This window comes from Dicentrarchus labrax, unplaced genomic scaffold, assembly GCF_905237075.1.
Source record: "Dicentrarchus labrax unplaced genomic scaffold, dlabrax2021, whole genome shotgun sequence".
Lineage (NCBI taxonomy): Eukaryota > Metazoa > Chordata > Actinopteri > Moronidae > Dicentrarchus > Dicentrarchus labrax.
Genome location: NW_026136702.1, coordinates 18,386,595 through 18,409,783, shown reverse-complemented (window position 1 = coordinate 18,409,783; position 23,189 = coordinate 18,386,595). Strand labels below are relative to the sequence as shown.

Sequence of the window (23,189 nt, the reverse complement as noted above, 5' to 3'; positions counted from 1 at the left end):
TGTTTTATGATTGGCCGAGGTCACCAGGTTTTATTGACCCGATAACCTTAGATGAAAATGGCTGTGCGTATTTGACTAGGAGTGGGAGAAATGGGCAGGGCAAAAATATAGAGCTGCACAAATCCGTCTCATCTCGGTAGCATCGACTAGTTAAACGCATCATAAATGAGAGCTGACGTGAACTAATTTCTTCCGGTGCGTTCTCTGATCCCTTCACTATCGTTGGCTGACTGTGAAGAGCAGTCCATAAAGACAGTCATATAGAATATCTGGTGTGTAAATCTGGGCTGGGGTGAGGAGGTAGACCCTGCATGAAGAGTGATGGATGAGGTAGGAATCCTGCCCTTTCTCTCTCTCTTACTCCTGATCTCTGCGGCCTATTCCATCTCCTTCCACTGGGATAAGGAGAGACATGCCTGCATTCCTGACCTCCATAAGGAAACAAGGCGCTGTTGCTACAGCTGCATGCTGAGCAGGCCCTCACCCGTTGGGAGCAGGAATGGCTCTGCAGCAGGTTTGGGGAGTTTCATTCTCGGCCAACAGATCATTGAGCAGACGCTTCATTTGGTGAATTGTAGAGGTGAAGAGATGGAGGATAGGAAAGATTTCAGTGTCTACAAGATACAACAAATAAGTACATGGAGAGAAAAGGAGATGAATTCATCCATGAAAAGGGTTTGGATACGTTTATCTAAACAGACAGATCTACTCTATAAACCATAGACTTTAAACTTAAAGATGTGGAATAAAAAACATTGGCGTTGAACATTTTCTGGGGTTTTGCTGCCAATATTGACGTTCTTGTCTGGGGACTGGGAAAACGTGCATCTTCAGTGGTGACATCATGCTGCATTCAAAGCTGTAACTAAAAAGTCCAAATAATGACATCATTTTTGAACAATCCTGCCTTTCTGGCATCCTATCAAATCAATCTGCCTTTAACAACATAAGCAATTGACCATTGTTTTACAATTACAATGTTTAACCCTCATCATTGAATATCATACCCCAACAGCCTATTTCAACAGGAACTGCATCACATTAAAGAAGGAATGATACAATTTCATTAGACATTTAAGCTGTTTAAACTACCACTGCTGCTGTTTTTGGACAATAGGTGGAATATTTAGATGTGGGTCTGTTACTCGTCACCATGCTGTATGAAGACGGTGAACCCATCATATGGTATTCTGCTGCCACTGCTGTGGCCCCTTCAGCATTAACACATATGGCTTTCCTTAGATCATTACTTCCATTAAGTCATTAAGCCTCGGCCTAAGCGAGGCCTGTTAGTTAGTCACATTAAAGAGTTAACACTTTCCGTCTCCACAACCCAATGGGCTGACACGTCTGCCGTGGCAACTGACACATCGCTCCATCCCCATAATTAGGAAAATTGCTCTTAACAGGTCCACCGTTTAGTAATGGTCTCATTTCTTCCATCTCGCTCTGACGAGAGCAAACTGCAAGAAGATGTCCCCATTAACTCTTTGCACCAAGGCTAAACCCCTCCTGTGTCCATTCAACATGGTCTGATCGGTCACCCCCCCCCCCACACACACACACACACACATGCACACACACACACGCACTTCTTTCTAATGGTCTTAATGAGCCAACCCATGGCCTGTTCTCCTTACAGATCTTTAACATATTTTTGGAGACCTTTGATCGAACAGCTATCATTTTAGACTTTTGGGGGGGGGAGTTAATGCTATATGTGAGGAGGGGAGAGGGCAATTTGGGAAGAATGAAGGATGGTGAGACGATTCGGCGGAGAATAACACGCCAAGCTTTCATCTTGTCCCCCACCCCCTCCAACAAGCACCCAGTCCTCCATCCCTTCATCTCACCCCCCCATCCGTTCTCCACCACCACCACCACCACCACAACCCCCCCTCCCCCCACTTCTCTGACCAAATTAAATTGAAACCAGATGGAGCAGGGCCTGGACTGTGCGTTGTGTCAGATTGTCATGGCGCATTAACCATGATTTCACATTGAGACGGTCTGCCTGGCCAGAAAAAAAAGAGTGACGAGAGACAGAGGGAGAAAGATAGACGGATAGAGATGGAGAGAAGAGGAGCTCAAAAGATAGACAGAGACGAGAAGAGGAGAGAGAGATTTTCAGAGAGAAAGAGAGAGGGAAAGAGAGGGGACTGATGAATGTGGTCCTGCTGCCAACAGATCAATCCCACTGATCGCACAGCTGGCACAGGCTGATGATATGAACGCCATATGACATTGAGACAGGCCTGCAACAGGGAGGCTCAGGATGGTGCCATACCTTTACAGATAGGATTTAACATAAATCTGAATCCAAATCCAATAATCATTTCATTAACATCTGCATATCGCCATGAAAGTAAATCTCCTTTTGGACTGAAGTTTTTCATTTTCTTTACTTGCTCGCCTTTGGCTGAGATTGTCTTAGAAATTTAGCCGTGTCACAGTTGTCAGGACTAGTGGTGTCTTTTGTTTGGGTCAAAACAGTGGCAGCAGACTTGTAACTGAGATCAAGTTTACAATATAACAGTGCATATAAATCAAAGGGAAAGCCTGGAAAACAGAGGACAATCTGAGCTTCTAGAGTTTTTCTAAGCTTCTAGAGTTTTTCTAATACTGTGCGTGCAGATTTGACAAAATAGTATAAAAACATATTATGTTAAATAATGTAGCTTAAGCTATTTGTTAACTTTACAGTAGCCTATGTACATGTACAGTGCATTATATAAATGTATCATCGCCTTGAAAACATTAGGAAACATGAAGCCCAGACATTGGAGATACATAATTTTCACAAATGATAAGCGCCAAACATGCTGGATCCTACACTTCCCATAATGCAACTCAATAGACCCTCCCTGCCTAGTAAATGCTGACATATTTTAAAATATTGTCAGGTTTTCTCTTAAAAATGCCAAGACAACCCTGATGGCATCACTATGACATCACTCTGGTAATTTCCTCTTACATGACCAAAGACATTATATAACTGAGCTACATTGGTAGAATATCCGTCAAGCAAATTCCCTCTACTGTGGTTGAAATATACATACATGTATTCCAAAACGTCTCCATCCTTCACCCTTTGTTGAAACATTTCCCTCCATTACTTGAAACTTCACATTCATTTTCTTCTAACTTTCCCCAACTATTGAGCGTAAGACTCTCAACCATAGTGAAACATTCATCTTCAATTCGCCACACAAAGATCAACGCTCCACTTAACCTCTCAGGGGATGGAATTACAAGTTTGACTTCAACCAACGATATCATCTCATTGCAGGTGTCATTAACCCAGCTTATAATTGACAGAAGCATTAACATGTCATTAACACATAAGCTTAGACTTATATTTGAACCTTTTAATGAGGCCATCATTCAACATTAATAGATTAGTTATCATGGGTAATGACTGAGGTGTCTTTGGCTGTCCCCACAGGTCGGTGTACAGAAAACTCAGCATAATGTTTTTGGTGGGGGGGCTCCCTCAGGAAATGAGAGGGGAGGTCGTCCAGGGCAAACGTAGGGAGACAAGAGTAGGTACTGTCGTCCATACTGGGGTCTTTAGGTGAGGGAGATAATGACCATGCCTGTGCACAGTAGGCTAAAGAAGGTTTAATAAAAAAAAGTCAGATAGAAACTGAAAGTTTTGTCCTTGTGCTGTTCACAGCATAATTTAACATGACACCTGTTCTGACAAAAAGGTTGCTGGCATGATAGTAAGACCAGCTGTCATTTATTCCAAGGTAACTTGGGGTCTTTACTTACTAAAAAGTGACCATCTTGAATTTTATGCAACATTTGGGATGGGAGGCTCTGCCCACAAGTTGGCCTCATGCCCGGCTATGTTGTGTACCAAAATGAAAAATAAATTGGAATATTACAACACATAGTAAAATTTTAACCCCAACAAAAAAATCAAGCTGTTGTACTTTCTAGGACAGAGATTACCACTTAAAAAGTGTAATATCAATTTAAGTCCTTAGGTGCATATGTTGAAGAAACAATAGCTTAAATATCCTAAACCCAGAATTAAGTCCTTCATAGGAACAATGTCAATTTCATAAGATGCAGTCAGACACTTTTTAAAAACATTTTTAGCAATTACCTACAGAATAGATTTTATTTTCTCAAATACAGACCTAAACTGGCAGCAACCTCCCAATAATGGGATACATTACGTATTTTCTTGAATTACAAACACCTACACAAATCTATCTGATTCCTCTTTACATGATAAAAAGCCAGTTTGGGATCTATAACAAGGTTGGCTCGTACATTTTTCATGTAATAAATAAAATCTGATGTAGAATCCAAATGTGCATTTGTATTGAAGTAGAAGATTCCAGCTTTTAGCTTATCTGCTCTCTAACCCTCAAACTACAAAAACACCCAAACCCCCCGCGCCACATACTAATCACACTGAGCTAGAGTCCTTCCTTGTTTACATCAGGACTTGAATATAAGACTACAATTAATCTCCCAGAATGCCTCCTCTCACCTCAGCCACAGCCGATGATTGATTAAAGCTGGCTCTGACATGGCAGTGCCTGAACCTGGCTAGAGTTTCACCAACAGGAGAAGCTGTGTGAATGGCTCGGCCCTTTCAGTGCTGGACTCGTGGCTCGTGGGCCTTTGAGACTCTTTCCAGCACCCCCCACGCCACCACCACCACCACCACCCCAAACTTCTCTGATGTGAAAACCAGGTAGCCCCATAACCCCCCACCCGACTCTTCGGCCTCCTGTCTTTCCTCCTTCTCTCCCATTTCTCGGTCCTAACGGACTTGGTGATGGATTGTATTTTGCTCCTCAGAAACACATTGTTTTCTTTAGCACAGCAGGGTATTCTATTTGCAAAGGTCTGGCCAGTGAAGCATTGTGGATATCTATCACTGCAGAGGTGCCTCTGGTAAGCATGTTCCTTCCTTTAAGAGGAGGAAATGCTGTGAGCAATGGATAGCTAAAGCTGTCTGGTTCGTGCATCGGGTCCATATTGATTGAATGCTCAAAAAACTTCAACTTATACAAGGATACTAAAACTGTCTGTATAAAGAGAAAACTTAAATAGAATTTTAATATATTTGTTGTAAAAAGAAAAGAAAAGAAATCAGTCAAATGACCCTGTGTAAATTGAATCTTAAACATCAGAATCAGGTTTATTTCCTCATTGCTTTGTTAAATGGGTGCATCAAAAATAAATAGTGCAAGAAAATATAAGAAAGATGAAAGCAAGTACATAAATAGAAAACAGAAATTTGACAATAAAATATAAAAAAATATCATAAAAATGTGACGGCTATTTAAATAAAAGAACTGTACACTAAGGGAAAGTGCAAGTTCACAGTTGTTTAAACAAAAGATAAAAGAATATTTGCCTGTGCAAGATAATGTAATGCATCTTGAGTCAGGTGTGTAGACATTACATTAATGTAACATGTGTTTGTGTGTATGTGTATGTGGACCCTTACTGATGAGGCATATTTTCTTTTTTGAGGAATATTTCTCACTATAATGAGGGTTGGATATAATGTAAAGAAGACAAATGTGCTGAAAAGGGTAAAGTTTATCCAAAGCAGTTGAACCATGGAGGCAGAAACCACAAACTCAGTTGAACAAACTTTCTTCCACTCACAGAAGAACCAGACCACTGACCAAAACAAAAGTAGCTTATTGTTTTAGGAGAAAAGCTGTGATTTCTTTGTCCAGTCATGCATTTCACTTCATTGTAAGACAAGAATGCAAGTAATCATAATGAGTTAATCAAGAGGCAACAGAGAGAAACTCAAAACCTCATTCAGTATTTTAGCATCAGAATTTCCCTGTAACGCAAGATCCTTTGTGTTTGTCTCAAGTTCCGATATCACAATTACCCAAATGGATGGGATTACCGACTCTAAATCTCCTTTTAGCACCTCCGTGTGAAAGTCAAATAACGGCAGCGTTTTGGAGACGGCGACGGATGACAACCTTGAACCGTCGTTCGTCGGGCAGTCCCTTGAAACGTTTTGAAAAGGGTCTGCCTCATGGCATTTCCACCGCTGCGTTCTCCTCAGGAGAGACTGAATACATATACAAAGGTCCTGATATGTTTTACATGCTGTCCTCCGAGGGGAACCGGGGGGTATTTGTAACGCAGCTATTTCAACAGGGCGATGATGTACACACCACAGCTATGTTGAAATAGATTGGAGATGATGTGAAATGCAAACAGGACCAGAGACTCTGAGACTTGAGGCAAGTGATTTGAATTAAAATAAAAAAATAAAATAGATTTGTGTCTTTAATCATGTGTAAAAAAAAAAAAAAAAGTGTTGTGGTAATCCAATATATGGTTGCTGGTATTAAATATCTCAGAATCATTTCTGTCTTACTGTTACCTAGTCTCTCTCTCTCTCTCTCTCTCACACACACACACACACACACACACACACACACACACACACACACACACACACAGAGAGAAAGGGGAGGCCCGGGGTTCCTGTGTGACCAGCAGACGAGGGAGTTGAACTTGTGACCCCTCCCTGGAGCGTGAGGCCCCGGGGGTTGCAGTATCACAGAGCTGATCCACTCCAGCCTGCCTGGCTTGGCTTGGCTCGAGCTCCGTCCGCCCACCCACTCCCACAGCTGGCACGTAACACACAGCACTCACTGTACAGCCCAGTGTCTTACAGCAGAGCTCGTGCTATGATGCAGCATTAAAACACCACTGAGCAAATTTTACTCTGAGGATTTGATATGATCCCGCTAAAAGGAAACTACATGAGAGATTAAAAAAGATTTTGAAAAATGTTCAAAGATGTGTAGCTTTAAAAGATGGCAGTAAAAATGTTTTTTTTTTTTATTGTTGATCTAAAAACAAAAAGCAAACAAACTTTGGCATACAAAATCATTATTAAACTTCTGTAAGTAATATTAGGGCCTATTTCAGTTTATTCCCAATTTATTTTTTACACTAAAAAGCTGAACTAAAACGTCTGTTTGGCAAAAAATACAGAATGAATGTCAAAAATGAACCTCTGTGGTTTAATTGTAAGCAGCAGTCAAACATATTTTTTTCATTTTGTTCACCTGCTGCTGATTTGCAATAATTGCAGTGAGATTCATTTTTACTTTTTCCTCATATGCTGAATGTGTCAGATAACTAAGTTCTAACTGCAGAAGCTGATGTGCTTCAATAGGCCTCAGATGAAGTCACCTGTACACTATCTCTATAATACAGCTGAAAGTGTGACTGAGGAAGTCTCACTCATCACGATAAATGTAGGTCATCTGTCACCTAACACAGCAGTCACTGGGAAGTTTACATCTTTAAATGATCTCAAATTATCTCCTAAGCGTAATATTGCAACTTCCGAACACACAGCTGAATACTACACACACAAGCTCACAAATATAAACTTGTAACATTTTTATTATTTCTTATTTGTAAGAATCGACCTTTAAAATACTGAAACAACTCAATGACGATTGGTTATTGATATTAATATATTATGAGAAGTATATGTATAGAAGCATACAGGAATTATCAGTGTGGTTGTTAAAATGTAGCATGTATATATCACCAAAACCTAAACAATTAAATAATCAACACAGTCTATCTCCACTTATATATGCAATGCAGAAAGTTTAAATTTACTGTAGAAAGGATGATTCATACTTATCACTTCACCTCAGGAATTATATTTTAAAACAAAAATGTAAAACAAAAAAATTATACATCTGCTTTAAGGAATTATAGGCGACAACTGAATTAAAGCATTTGATGTACTTTTGATAATTTTGCTGTACATTTTCTTTTCCCATTTTGTCACTTTCAATAATTACCTACATTCATCTTATGTTATATCTTATTAAATCTCATGAAGACTCCCTGGTTATAATAATTCAGACTGCAGACGTGTTTTAGTATCTGAAGCCTCAACTGTATAATAATTATAATATTAATTAAGGAATTATTGGTGGTAGAGCAATACTATCTTAATAATTAGGGCATTTCAGATTAATAATTATTATTTCATAATTAATGAAACATTTCAGGAGTGAATATGTGACCTGCTATTTCAAACCTATTACCACATGCAGTATGTACAATACAGGAAACATCCTTTGTTATTATATTATCTTAATCATAATCTCTGATAAAACGATAACCTGCTTTATCATGAATGGAGGACAGTGTCAGACATGACAATTAATTATACAGACGAACAGGAACTTGCATCTTTTCTGCTAAATTAAATAAATAAAATCACACAGAAATCTCAGATCAAGACCTGATCTTCTACTTCCTAATTTATTGTCATTTGATTTAGTAAATGTGGAAAACTATTTATCAGAAGTTAAACAGTAAAAAAAAAATCCTCAAGTGCGTTTAACGTTGTTTTACCTTTCCCACATAATGCTGGCTTTTGTACCATTTAGCCACATGCTCAATGCCAAACACACTGCAGTCAGTTTACACCCCGACTATCAAACAAGCTTGAATATCCACAGATTCCCAGAGCCAGAGGAGAAGCTGTGGACCATAAGCCACATTCAGGGAAGAGGAGGAGGAAGATGAAGAGGAGGAGGGGGAGGAGGAGGGGAGTTAGCACATGGTTATCAGGGTGTCAGCACCCCCTGCTGGCCTTAGCTGCAAGACTGGGACATCTGCCCTCGTGTCGACCCCCCCTCACCCATCCACCTAACTCTCTCCTGCCCATTCTGCTACTACTACAAATACTACTACTAATGCTACTAATAATACTCAGATCTCTTCAGGACAAGTTAACTGATAACAACCTCTAGTAGAAGTTCAGAAACTACTAATTTGGTTATTATCTTCTCATCTATTTAGACACGAATGCAAATGCCTTCTAATATCTCTGATATCTCTGTTGAAAGTCCAGTTGGATATATCTATACTCCGGTTGAGGGATTACACTGCAGGTGGAGAAAGTTCAACCACACTTATGCCAGTGTAACGTCTTCTAAATTTGGACCTACTGACCGCAATGTTCAAATGCTGAGGGAAATGATGTCATAAACAAACTACTCAATAACAACTGCCCCCCCCCCACGCATGAATTATGGGCTGACAAAATATGAAGCGATGAACGAGTGCCTTCTCTTCACCAAACTGAACCTTTTGCTCATTAATTTTGATCTGCATTGTGCCTGTGTCCTCTGTTTGATGACCAGATGCTGACTGATGTGGATAATTAATGAAAGTATGTGTGCCCTTCCCTCTATTTTACAAGTGTTTGTGTATCTGTATGTGCACATCAGTTCAATAACACAAGAGTAATCATTCCTGTGTTATTGTCAGACCTTGCAGTAGAAAATGACATGTTTGCTGCCATATATCCCGCAACAATTCTAAATAAGGGTACATGTGATGAGTCCAGCCTAAGGTCACGTTCAAGATAAGCTATTTATTAGCACAGCTTTAGATCACATTTATACAGATGCCTTTCAGCATTAGTAAACAGAATATAGTGAATACAACCCAGATAATAAAAAACAACCGAATATGAGATATGGAGTTTATATACATTGATATCCCACTAAAATTGTCATATTCTAGCTTTCATTTTACTGTAATATTATATCTAATAATTGGGATATGAGTTTAGCAAGACAGTCATAAACAACATAATAACGTCTGCATTTATCTACTGCCAGAGAGAAAACTCGAGTGTCATGAGTAGAATTGTAATAATAAACAACTGCATTATTGTGTTATATTATTACAGTTCTACTCATTGTTCATGCCAATTATTTAGGTTTCCTGCATGCTGGTTTCATAAAAATGTGTTAGGACTGTTTTGGAGAGTTAAGCCGGTCTTTGTTTTGCTTTTAGACTTTACTAATGCGTTTTATTGTTTCCATCGTGACAATAAATGGCACCTGCTGACAAGTGACCAGAAAGAGGTAAACAGAAAAATCCAAATCTTCCACAAGGCACTGCAGCTTTTCTGCTGCCGTGAATGAAGCTCAGCAGCTGAAAGCTGTAGCTCATAAGATCATGTTTCGTTTTTGTTTAACCAAGTCCTAATTTACCCAAAATACATAGCGAATTGGCCCTGCTTACAAAAGAATAGACACTTGTGAGCATCCTATAGACGTAGACATCTATCCGAGGCTGTTCTGAAATCAAAGTCTATCTTTGTGAAACCAGCTCTGGTGCAGCCATGTAATGGAAAACACCTTCCACACACTTTAAATAGAGACAGACAGACAATCCGTCACAGTGAAGGGGAATCATTAAAAGCTCTGTACACAAACACAGGTGTTTTTAGTTTCACTAGCTGATTAAACCTATTCTCAGATCTGTCTCTGAATATACTGTACAGACTGGGATATACATCTGCCAGTGTTATTTTTGTTCACACATTAGAACAGGACAAATAAAATCTTTACAAGCCTTTGAGGTACGTTTGATAACCTTGTCTAATTTGGAGCATAGCTCAGCCCAAATTAAACACAAGACAGGGTTTGATTTGATTTCTGTTTTGGCCTTAATACAGTTATTTCGCAGTTGAGTGGTCTCATACCAATTGTGTACATTACATTATGTTGTACTTCCTGTTAATCATGTGACACCCCAAAGAAGAAATTTAAGTCTCCAATAAGAAAAATTGAAAACTTCTAACTCATCTGGAGGAAATGGTATCTAAATTCAGACAACAATAAATGAGCTACAGCTCAAAATGACACCGGTGTTCTTCTTTAATTTGCATATTAACTCTCACTTCCTAACTGTCCACTGACTCATCTTCCTCATTGGGAAGATTTACAAACCACAGGAATATCAAGGTCTCAAATCAAAGCCGGGAATGTGAAAGCGGAGACGGGAACAGCACATTACCATGACACCGCCATCTCCCATGCGGACGTACAGGGAGAAGGGTGACACTACAGGGGGCTCTGGGTCTTGTCGTTAGCCAGGAATGAGCTGCTCTCTCTGGGTTATCAGCCTTCTCCCGTGACCCCCCGGTGGAGCAGCAGGGCTGTTCTGTTGTTTCATTATCACAGAGGTTCACGTAGCATGGAGAGGCGCCATCATTATCCATCAGGCTTAATGAGACTATCTCGCTGCCGTAAAAGGTCAGGCAATTACTGCTGGTGCAGTTTTCAGCCAGGAGACGCGAAGAGGTTGGAGAGGGATGGAGGCGAAATAGATAGTACACACAGACCCACCCACACACACACAAACACACAAACAACAACCCACATAAGGCTGCTTGCATGTCCAATATTCACATATCAACACCATTAAATGAAATCTCCAAAATGTCCACTTAAAAAGTTAATTAAAAACAAAGAGCATTGTTTTGATGTTTTTTATGTATATGCTATCAATAACTTGGATTTGGTGGATTTTTCATTTTCACCAACATCTCATTAAAAATAATGTTTTCAGTTTGGTTCTAATACAGATGCTACACTTATTTGTGGAGTCTCTTGTGGAGGAAGAGTAACTCTCTGTAAAATAGCAGGCGACTTTCCAGTCATCTGGATCATGTGCAGTATATGACAAGCCTGTAATTGGATCAGGCATTGGACCTTTGGCCTGTGACATATGACATCACCTACAGGCTGTGCATGTGTGTCTCTCACAGTTCTAACTATAAGCAGCAAAAGCTTTCAAACAACTTGGTCTCAAAATATCTCAGGACTAAACCAACAGAAACTTTCCTCCATTTACAACCAATACAGTTAAATGGAATCCAAATTACACAGTGAAGGCATTTTAGGGTCCGGCCACTGTTTGACATCACCCTGCTTTCAAAAGAGGTGGTCATTTTTGTAGATTCATATCATATTAATTAAGAAGTTAGAAGAATTTAACAAAAATACATTTTGTTTGTCAAATTAATCTTAACTCTGTGTACTTGTATTTCAGTGCTCTCAACTGCGTCTCACAGTCTTCATCAGCAAATGGAATTTGCTCAGTTGTCATTTAGCTGTCAGCTTTGGTCACATAATAACAGGTGGTCGTCTAGGGAGATCGTAACCTCTTTCTCTTTTTAAGGACGGTCGTTGGTGGCTGATGTGAATGACCTCCTCTAGATGTGGTTGAAAGTCTGGAAAAAGCTAGTATGTGGACCTTGAGTTCAACTGTTCCCAAAGTCAAAAATGAACATACACTCTCAAATACTTTTAATTTGTTTGACACATTAAAACCTTTTTCCTGTTGGTTGGAGGCTAAACAGAAATCATAATGGATTTGTTTACACTGCTGGGATTGAGACCCCGTTCATTGTGTTGTGACATAATCTTTGATAAAAAACCAGCCTGCTCGACATTATCCCTCACTCAATATGCAATGTGTATGCATAACCTTGTTGCCATCCTCACAGATAAGCAATGAGGAAAAATAACTTCTCCAGTGCCATGACAACAGTAGATATGCAGAAATGATTCTTTTCTATATTGCCTCTACTTCAGCGTTCAATAACTTAACTCCAACTGATGTCTCTGCAATGACAAGATACCTGCAGAAAAATGTTTAAGAAAAATAGCACCCCTCCTTCCTCTATCACAGCGCTATCTTGCCTCCAGAGCCACAGGCGATCCGGGGACAGGTTTATGCTCCTCTCGCAGAGAGTTTGAGCCACTGGTTACAGTGTTTTAACGGCTGGATTAATGGGGTGGCAAGAGGGGCCATAAATTGATAATATAACCGCTGAACATACTTGCCAAGACAATTAAGATAATACAACTGGAAATAGAGGCCCCATGAATCGCCATGGTAAAGAGCAATGGCTGCCTTACAATGATGCGCGCCCTTGAGGCCTTTGGCTGGAAATTGTCGTCTGTATTCCACATGTGAGCAGTAATAAACTCCTGATAATCACACCTACTGATGGAAAGTTAAAAAGAAAGCCTTTTTTCTAAATTTGTTGTACACGCAGAGCTTACAGGTGAGAATTTAAGAAAGCAATTCACAGTTTTAATGTAAAATTAGTGATATGCTATCCCAAGTATTATGGGAATTACATGTCAAAAAAATCAAAAGGCTTCAAAGAAAATGTCTCTTCTACATTCCCTGGAGTAATTTGTCCTGTCAAAACACCATATACAGGCACATCCATAGTTTATTACATGGGGCTTGACATTTCAAATACTATTACAGTGAGTAGAGTGTCCAAAGGTCAATGGTCTTGTCTGTCATTAACTATGTGGCTGCATCGTTGAGATGGAGAGCTTATGTGCTGAATGATCTGAACACAATTTGTTTAATACCTCTCTCATCTCTATCAGGCTTTTTTTTTTCATCCTGGAAACACACAGTAGGTTTTGTCAATAGATGTGAAGCAGAGTAAAGAGCTGAGTACCCGTCCACTGCCCTCGCTGAATGAAATAATGAATACTTTCAATGGCGTCATTGTCAATATTTATTTACATTAAACTTAAAAAAAAGGCCAATCTGCAGCACCTTAATCACAGAAAGTGACGCTCCTTGAGAAGATAAGGGGGCTGATTTGAGTGCGTCCTTCCAGGATCGTTATTCAACATCTGTAAAAGCTGGCCATGTTTTTAATCCTGCCCGTGGCCATCGACCACCATCCCACTGCATAACGAGCACACGGCGACAAGCGGGTAACAAAAACAAAGGCGTAATAAGAGAGTGAAAAATGATGCGGAGAGGCTGTAATGAAGATGAAAATACTTGCTCTGATGCCTAATGAAGATACATGCCCGTATTATTCTGATGCAGTACTAATTACAAGCTGGGTTTCCATTAATAGCTCATGAAATATTAAGTTCCATTAGCTAATAAAAGCGGACTGCAAAAAACGAACGTAGGCTCACAGGAGCACTCTGAGGCAGGTAAAGAGATACAGTATAAGGTCTTGTTTTATTGCTGCGAGTAGAAATGATAAAAAGTGCCTGTTCATTATTACAACTTAACACTTATCAAGACTGAGGCAGAATTGCTAATTCCAGAATTTAATTTGTTATTACAAAAAGATACATTTGTCAACTGTATGTTTGAGGTTTTAATAATGGTTCGCTGTACTTGAAGTGGGATTGTTTATTAGAGATATTTTACATTTATCCTTAGTTTCCCCTTTCTGTGCTGCCCACTAGTTCACTTGTAAAGAGAAATTGAACACAGCACACAAAATGGCACGCGTAGCCTGAAAATATTGACACGCACCATCTTTTACACACCGTGTCTCGATTATTTCAGTTTAAAATTCCTCCTTTAGCCTTGTCCTTACCTAATAAATTGGATTTAATGGGTGAAATCAATTAGAAACAATACCATTTAGCTATTAGTTTCGTGTGACCACACTGAAAAAGCACAGCGTTCAATGCTCAAACAATGTCTTTATTAAAGACAGCCCATTTAACCAAAGATAATACAGATACATCCTACCCTCCTACGCCTCTGGACCTGAATCCAAGAAGAAATTCAGTGAGAATTAGGGAATGAATCATTAATGGTTGGCTAGTAATGATCCTGGGACTTGGCATTATTGGTAAATTATAATGAATGATCATAAAGCCTGGCCCCGCTCGGCCCCTTCAGCTCCAAGGCCCCTACAAATGAGAACGGAAAAGACCCATTGTCGGTGAGTATGGGCAGCCCTGCCAAGCGCCCGACTGATTTTCTTATTTTCGTGCTGGCAGCCTGGCTCTGAGGAATGAGTTTTAATTCTGGCAGTGCATGATTAAGTCTGCTTGTGCTTAACGCCGGGCCTGCTCAACTGGAAAAGTGGATGCGGTAGGAAAAGGAGGAAAGAGAGTGAGGGTTGTGATAGTGAGGAATGTGTGTAGGTTTGCTTTAGTGAGGCTTTATGTTTGTGTCTTAATGGGTGTCTGTGTGTGTCTGTGAGTGTATGTGGGTGGTGGGAGCTGCGGTTGTTCAGAGGGCCTGAATGGCACCTGTCAGGCTCTTGATTAACGAGGCCCTCTGCCCTTCAATTCCCCAGCCTGTCACTCAGAGAAGATGCATTAATCTTCATCGCCCGCTTGTCAGGTCAGGGCCGGTCCAAGACACCCACCAGTGTGTGTCCGTATGTTTGTGCGTTTAATGCGTGTCTATTCATGTTTCGGACATTGGCTGCAAGCGATTTCAGTGTGCGTTAGTGCATGTATGTGTCCTTGCTTGTGTGGGAGATTAAACGCATGTGTGTGTTTGAGTGCATGAGTAAGATTACTCGGATGGAGGAGGCGAAGCAGGAAGGGGGAGGTGTCGGAGTGAGGGAGCTGAGTCAAGCAACACCAGGCTGGACAAAAGTACGACACGACCGCAAGGGCAAAGTGTCAGCAATCAGAAAACACTAAAACACCAAAAAATGCTTATAATTAATATTTGGCCCATCAACAGTATGCATTTGCATAATTTATTAAGATTCACAAGAGCATGTGCACTCTGTAACACCCACATCATTCCCTTGTGTGAGAGGTGAGAAGAAAGGCTGGGGTGATGGGGGGTAGGTTGCTCGTCACTAGTAAGACTGTGTGTTTGTGTAAGCGTATTTGTCTGTGTGTGTGTGTGTGTGTGTGTGTGTGTGTGTGTGTGTGTGTGAGGAGACAGATGGAGAGTAGGGCTGCCACTCCTGCCAGCCGCCACTCGCACTCAGCCAACCAGCACCCCACCCCTGAACCCTCGACACAATCCGTCCAACCAATCAGACGAGCCCAGTCGCACGAGCACCAGCCAATCAAAGAGCCAGCAGTTCAATTAGAGCATAATAAAGGGACATTCATCATTCAATTAGGCATCTGTCACCGCGCCACAAAAGGGGAAAAAACTTGGAGATGCAGAGAGGGAGAGAAAGGACGGGTGGAAGAACACAGAGAACAGGAGAGGGGGAGTAAAGCTGAGAAAGGAAAATGGAAAGGAAGAGCAAAATGAGATGCAGGCAATAAATAAACAGACCAGCAGCAAAAAGGATGGATGGAAAGAAAGAGAGATTGACTGAGAGAAAGTGTGGGGGAGATTAGGTGAAGTTGGAGCTAACAAAAAGAGAAAGAGAATGAAAAATGTAAAGGCTGTAGAGAAAGAAAAACAAGGCAGGGATGCAAAGTATTCATAATGTTAATTACAGTGCCATCGCAGTGACATTGTTATGACTAACAGCCAGCTCTAGTGTAATGAGGTGCAGAAAAAAACATAGCAGGACATCAGAGACATATCGGAGAGATTATCTGCTGCTGTGCATGTAATCATAAAAACTTTTGCCACCAATCATTTCTGAAAAGTTCCTCTGTAATCAGCCTCCAAAGACTCTCTCATAATTTTCAATAAAATGTGAAAATACAGAAATACATGCACAGTATAGTTTCTGATAGCGATCATAACTTAAAGCTATTATACATAGTCATTTTAAAACATATACTGAATGAGGATCATCATATCATCAAACAGATAAGACCATTAATCAAGACAGTTGGATGCTTCTATATCACCTTTAAGTATTCTTAAAGGTTTTCCAAATGAAGACCATTTCCTATATAAGAGGATGTCTCCACTCGGATTTGTGGTTGTGTTTGCTTTCTTTGATCAGACAGAAGACACTGAAAGAGACGCTGAAACGATTACCTTTGTTTACTCTTGAAGCGTCTTCTACCTGATTCTGTGGTAAAGCGGATTTTCTTCCAGATCGAACGTTAATTGCAGCGCAAAGGCCTGTTAGGTTGCCTGTATTTTTATTGACAGTTATAAACAGTGGCTCTTTCTGGTAATTACACGCATGTCAAAAAGAATGTGATAATAAATGACTTTATTTCTATTTCAAACATGACATTAACAAGGATCTATCAAAGCATGCTGAACCGGCCAGTCACATTCTTTTCTCTACATCTCTAATCATACATATTCCAGATGTCATATGCTCCATATATTGATTAGATGTTGGCTTGGTTATGTCAAAAAGCAGTTCTGGTTCTATTATCACACATATTCCATTGCTTATCATACCTGTAAGATAATGTCTTGGTATAATATGTAAGCAGGAAATGTGATTAGCCAATAAGACATTGAAATAATTAAATTTGTGAATAAAAGTAACCAAGAAATTAATTTGGACAAATGGCCTCAATAAAGAGTGTGGGACTCTCTTTTCTGCTGTAGCCACACTTTGTGATTAAGGCTGATATTTTTATACTAAATCATGCGTGATGCTGCCTTGAATAAATACTTAAATAAATAAATCCTCATCATTTCAAACACGTTCATCACATTGTCTCGTTCTTGTCTTCCATCTCTCCTTCTCCCTGTCTCTTTCTATCACCCTCTGTCTCTCTCATGCCAGCTGTCTCCAAACCCCTGTGGTCCCCCCCCCCACCATTCCTCCTCCCCTCCGTCTCTCTCACCCCAGTCCCCAACCAAGCAGGAAAATGATCCCTAGTAAATAATATATCAAGATAAATGATAATTACTCCATTTTTTTGTGTGTTCCCCGTCACTTAATGAGCGCCATAAATTAGCAATGAATACGGCTGACAGCGTTTGTCAGAACACGCTCGATGCAAATGCGCCATGGCATCTCGATGGTTAAAACTTCTCAGTGTTTCTTCAGCCTTCAGAGGCATCCTTTACTTCAAATTATAAAACTGATCAAAGTTCATGGAAGAGTTAATTACAGAGTTCACTTAAATCTTGTATTTTGCATAAGCAATGAATCCATTTGTTATCTGCTGGATCCTCTGAGGAAGCAGGCAAGTAAAGAACTGTGAGAGAGGAACAAGGAACAAGGAAAAGCAGTTTGTATTAAAAAGGTCAAAAGGAGAAAGATACTTCTGGGACTGTGGTTTAGAAGGGAATGCGAGCCTCAAATTCAGCCCAAAATGAAGTTGTCTGCATACAGAAGTATAACATAGTGTATTTTGAGACCTTTCTTCTGCCAATTTTGAGGAGAGAATCATCTAATTTGCTTCAATATAAGCATTACAGTTCATTATTCCTCATTACTTTTATAAATAACTGAAAATATCTTGCGATATTATGTCATTGTAAAAAAAAAAAAAAAGCCCTGAACAACAGCAGCAAAAGTACACATACACACACACATCCTGTACAGTAATTGTAGATTGGCTGTGGGTGAGCACTCTTGCTTAAGCCCTGTCCCTCCGTCCCTGTCAGACATCAAACGGGGGGCCTTGGCCACAGATCGCACACGCAGGCATCCCCAGAGACTGCCTGATTGAAACCTGGCAACACGACCAAACAGCTGCTTCACACAAAAGACATCTGCATATTTCAGATTTGTTTTTCATAAATTAACACCACAACCTGCCAAAAATCCGGGCGAGGGAGTCTATCGACTTGTGTATAATTAGATAAAGTTTACAAGCTTTGAAAGTTGGAAATTAGCATGAGGTAAAGGGGTGCTCACCGGGGAGAGAGGGGGACCCGGCTTACAGGCATGTTCCTGTCTTCTTTTGTAATGACGGGGAGGTGGTGGGGGTCTGGTAGCTAAGGGAAAACATACAAACACAACTCCTCTGGTGTCTGTTGAACAGTAGCTCGGTTTTGTTGTTCTCTTCGGAGAGGCTCAGGGTGAAGTTTTAGCACGTCAGCAGCAGCATGCTGATGGTAGGCAATGCTGATCTCTGCAGCCAATTAAAAACTGTCTGGCTTTTTTAGGCTCAGCCTTTGACCTAATGACAACTACTGTGCATTTGTGTGCAAATGCATGTGTGTATCTCTGTTAGGCTCTGATAGGGCCCCGTGTGGTGCCTTTATGGGGTCAGATAGCGAGCTGTTTCACTTGTAAAAACCCCTTCAATTATTCAGTGAAGTCAAGTCTCCCCTTTATCTCGCGCCTGTCTCCTGGTGTGTTCGGGGACAGCAGGGAGAGAGTGAGAGCCAGGGCGAAGGAGAGGGATGGAGAGAAGAAGGAAGGGAGGGATGGATGGATGGATGGATGGGAAGGCGCGGATGTCTCCTCAAAAGCATTGCTGCCTAATTACAAGCTCATTTAGATCAGCAACCACAGTTATAAATAACCCAACAGCTGGCGCGATGGAACCAGACAACACCAAACAGGGAAACGCAGCACAATATCACAGTCAGCTGAAATAAGCGTTGGAATGATAATGGTGTCTGTGGTGCACGGAAACAGACTGATGTGTCTCAACATGGTTGTGCTGTTTACAATCTTAAAACCCTTAAATGGGCCCCGGGTAAGGGTGAGGTTAAGTTATAAGAATAGATGTTAGAGTTTCATTCCAAAACTCGGTGTTCACATTGAAAAACATTTGTTGGTCATCATATGTCAAATGTGAATATAGTAAAGACTTCTCATGATGCAAAAATGCTTTAATTTCATAACCAAAGCTTTTGAGAAAAACCCATCCCAGTGGCAGTAAGTCACAGTAGATTTGATTAAATACATTAAAAACAAGAACTGATAGATTAGATATTGGTTGACCATACTTTTGTCATGTTAGCCATGTGAAGATTTCTTGTCATGGTTATGACATTAGCTGAAAAGATAAGACGGTAAACACCCTAACAACTACATTCGCCACTGAAGTACTGCCTATTTCTTTATGTCTGCTCCTTTGGTTGCGGTCAACAAAAGCTAACAGTTTATGGAGAATGTCATAAACTTCCACAGACCAGGCAAAGAAAAGGGATCAATGCCAAATGGCCAGGCATCAGCCCACGTTTTCCTGTGAATTTCAAATATTATCTGTGTATCCCCCAGGCAAAAGGAAAGATTTTAAACTCTGTTTGTGTCAAAGCTTCCACAAATGCAGGGCTGCTTCTTCTGTTAAGTGATTATACAGACAACTTGGGAGTGATATAATTACCTCAAACATGGCAACCCTAGTGGTGGAGCTTGTGGAGGTGATAATATATGGTAATTACCAGTTTCTAGGGCTGAACAATCTGGAAAGAATGTATTTAAGATAAAAGCATGAAAACAACCCCGGCAGCGCTTTTACATGTACAGCGTGGTGTTTGCACTGTAAAGGAAGACAATGGCTGTAAACATTTTAAAAATGGTAATGAGATAAATGCTGTATCCCTTCCGGAGTACACATGTATTTTTGTTTCGTAGACGAACAGTGTAACAGCCCTAACAAGAAAATTATTTAACAATGTAAAGATTAAAATCTTTATCCCCAGAAATCAACTAAATAAAATGACTGTCTAGACAGTTCTAATCAGGTTTTGATTGAAATTAAAAGTTTATTGTTATTTCACAAGTTCCTTCTGTTCACTTGAGGGGAATGTAAAATCATTCATATTTGTTTATTTCAGCCCAAAAATACTATTAAGTGTCTGCAGCGTTTATAAAAGTCTTACCAAGAAACCCACATCTCCAAATGAATAAGACTTTTGCCTAACGTCGATTAAAGATGAATGAAAAGTTTTTCTCCCAATTTTCATTGGTGGTTTTAATATGTTTCATTCGTCATTTACTGCCTTGACTGTCAAATCTTTGTCCCGTTTAGAGAAACCTTCACAGGGGAAACACAACTCTCTGGACTGAACTCTGCGTGCATCAGGGGAACGTTGCTTTTCAAAAGGTATCCTTTCAGTTGGATCTCTTTGACCAAAAGCCTGTGATACAGTGGATCTGCTTTGGTCGTTGTCTCTTGACGGACATTTTGGCAGCTGATGACGGCTCCTCAGTTCGAGACGAGGAGACCAAAAGACTGTAGCTCTCTGTTAGCAAACAATGGGCAGGTTTCTGTTTCAGCAAAGCGAAAGACCAGAGCGAGAAAGGTGATCTTCATGTCCCTTAACACACTCACAGAAATGAAAAATGTGACGGGCAAATTCAAAAAAATCAGTTTTCCACCCTAAAATAGATATTTAATATTAGAATATATATTATTTAAACCTGTGTGTCATCTGGTGGTTCGCTTGGATGACCGCCTACATAGAACCTGGTTCAGAAGAAAGGAGAGCAGGTGGGTGAGATCAAGATATCAATTTACCGCATTTATCTTTGTGTTGCTCATTTTTCAAGTTTGTTGACACTTGGCTATTTAAAAGCCTCTTGAGTAAAAAAAAAAAAAAAAACTTTGCCTCGTAAGCATCGCTGTCATAGCTACACTAGTGTAACTAATTTCCAACATCTCTAAACCCAGAGTGATGGGAGAACTCGGGGAATAGGAGATGTTAAGAGTGGGCGGTCCCCACTGTTGTAGGAAACTCCGGTGAGGGGTGTTCGCCATATGCTTGCCGGGTTCCGAGGGAAAAGGGCTCAGAGGATAAAAGTGAGCGCGGCAGCAACGGCCCCTCCATCAGTGTGTTCAAAGCCTCCATATGAAAATGACTGTGTACAAGACTTCTACTGAGGCCAAATTTAGATCAAAGGCAACCCCGGGCAGGAGGGGAACAGAGGGAGGGGGAAAGGGTTGGTTTGGGGCAGACAGGGAGTTGTGCATGAAATGGAAGTTTGTGCAATGTGATGAGCAAATCTGTGTGTGCATGGGAATGTTAATAATAATAAGTGGGGAAATTTGTCAGTTTATTTTTTCCCTTTACACTGAGAATGTCGATACCAAATTGGAGCTGTTAACTTGTGATGTGACTTCCAGCTGGGTGAAATGGAGTTGTGTCTTTTCCAGGTCACCAAACTGGCAGTTTTACTGTATAGACTCTGTACAGGATTGAATTTAGAGAACGGGACATGTAGCAAGAGATGCAAATTAGCTTTTGATGTTGAGTTACAGTATATTTGTTTCCTAAATTTCCCTCTTGCATCTGTGTTAGCTGATGTTGTGTAAATAATTATTTTAAAGCTCTATAACAGTTCTCTTGAATTAATGATATCCTTTTTCACTCCAACATTTGCTGTACATTCAGTCACAATGGTAACTTAGTGATTAAATAAGTCATCAGTCATATGTCAATCAAACAGTGTGGGTGGCTTTTTAAAGGATAAGGCTTGGATAGGGTATATTTTCCTTACTGTCAACAATTCCCACGAAAAGCCAAAAACTACATGGAATCTCACTTCATTACTTTTCTGGCTTCCCCATGTCCATTGGTTCTTACTGAAAATGTACATTCTTTAAAAAATAAATAAATATACTGTTTTGTTTTTAGAAAAGGCTAAATAATTTCATAAAACAGCTGAGCGTTGTTGTTTTCAGCGAAGTTCCTTTGTAGGGACTATTTTCGAACGTGGATAAATACATATTTGGTGCGCTGTGGAGCACTTAAGGCATAACTACAGTGCATATGTTTAAAAATAAAAATATGATCCAGTTGAACAATGTGGCTCATTGATGTGTTCTTAATCATTTCTAAACAACAATTGAGCTCGATGACACGCAGGAATGAGATATACAGTATCAGGATTTAGCTACACAAAATGTGTTCATACGATTGATTCATTGTTGGTTTTGGTCATTTCTTGGGACGTGTTGACAATAAGAAAATCTCTAGCCTTATCTTATAAGTTACGTCTTTTTTATTTCATCACTTGCTGCTCACGGACAACTTCTTTTTCCGCAAGAAGACCCATCAAACACAGGATGTGCAGCGAATGTAAACGCTTTCAAGAACCAGCTACATGCTAAATCCCTGTTCTATCATACAGAGATATAAAGCAGGACAGAGGTAATTTATATATCTAAAAATGTTATTGACTTTCAATATATATTACCATAAATCACAATCTTAAAGCTCCTGATCTTACTGGTGGAACAAACGCTAACACTGATATATGAGAGGCTCAGTCGGCTCCACTCCTCACATCTTTCTTCCATCTCTTCACCTCCTTTCTTTAAACTCACCCCCCCACCTCCTCCTCCTCCTCCTCTTCGCTCCTCCCTCCTCTCCTCCTCGCTTCCTGTCTCTCCAGAGAGGAGGTCACATGCTGCAGACCTGCTCTGTGCCATCTGGCTGACTTCCTGTCATCCTTACCCCAGGAGAGAGTGTCTCTGCAGGGTATACGACTGGAGAAATCCCCCCGCACCCTCCCCCTCCTCCTCCTCCTCCTCTTCCAGGCCCCCCGCACACCTGAGCAGAAAGGGTGAGAAAAACACACAGGGAGAAAAACAGAAACAGAAGAAAAGAGTGGGAGAGAGCAGGACAAAGAATACAGTGGGAAAGAAGGAGATTAGGAGAGAAATTACAGCGAGAGGAAAATTAGAAAAACCTGTGGGCAAGAAAAAAAAAAAAAAACCAAAAACTTTCAGTGCTGCCCTGAGAAAAACGGATTAATCAAGTCAGATTTTAAACCATGTGGTTTGGGAAGAAAGAAA

The 23,189-nt window shown here is 40.3% G+C and overlaps 1 long non-coding RNA gene across 1 annotated transcript in view; it reads right to left on the bottom strand.

Annotated features, from left to right (window-relative positions):
• Positions 1–22,905, bottom strand: part of LOC127375146 (uncharacterized) — a 32,851-nt gene extending 9,946 nt beyond the window's left edge. Inside the window, exon 1 of the long non-coding RNA XR_007887313.1 lies at positions 22,849–22,905. This is a non-coding gene — a long non-coding RNA (uncharacterized LOC127375146). The remainder of the gene's footprint in view (positions 1–22,848) is intronic.
• Positions 22,906–23,189: the final 284 nt, after the last annotated feature.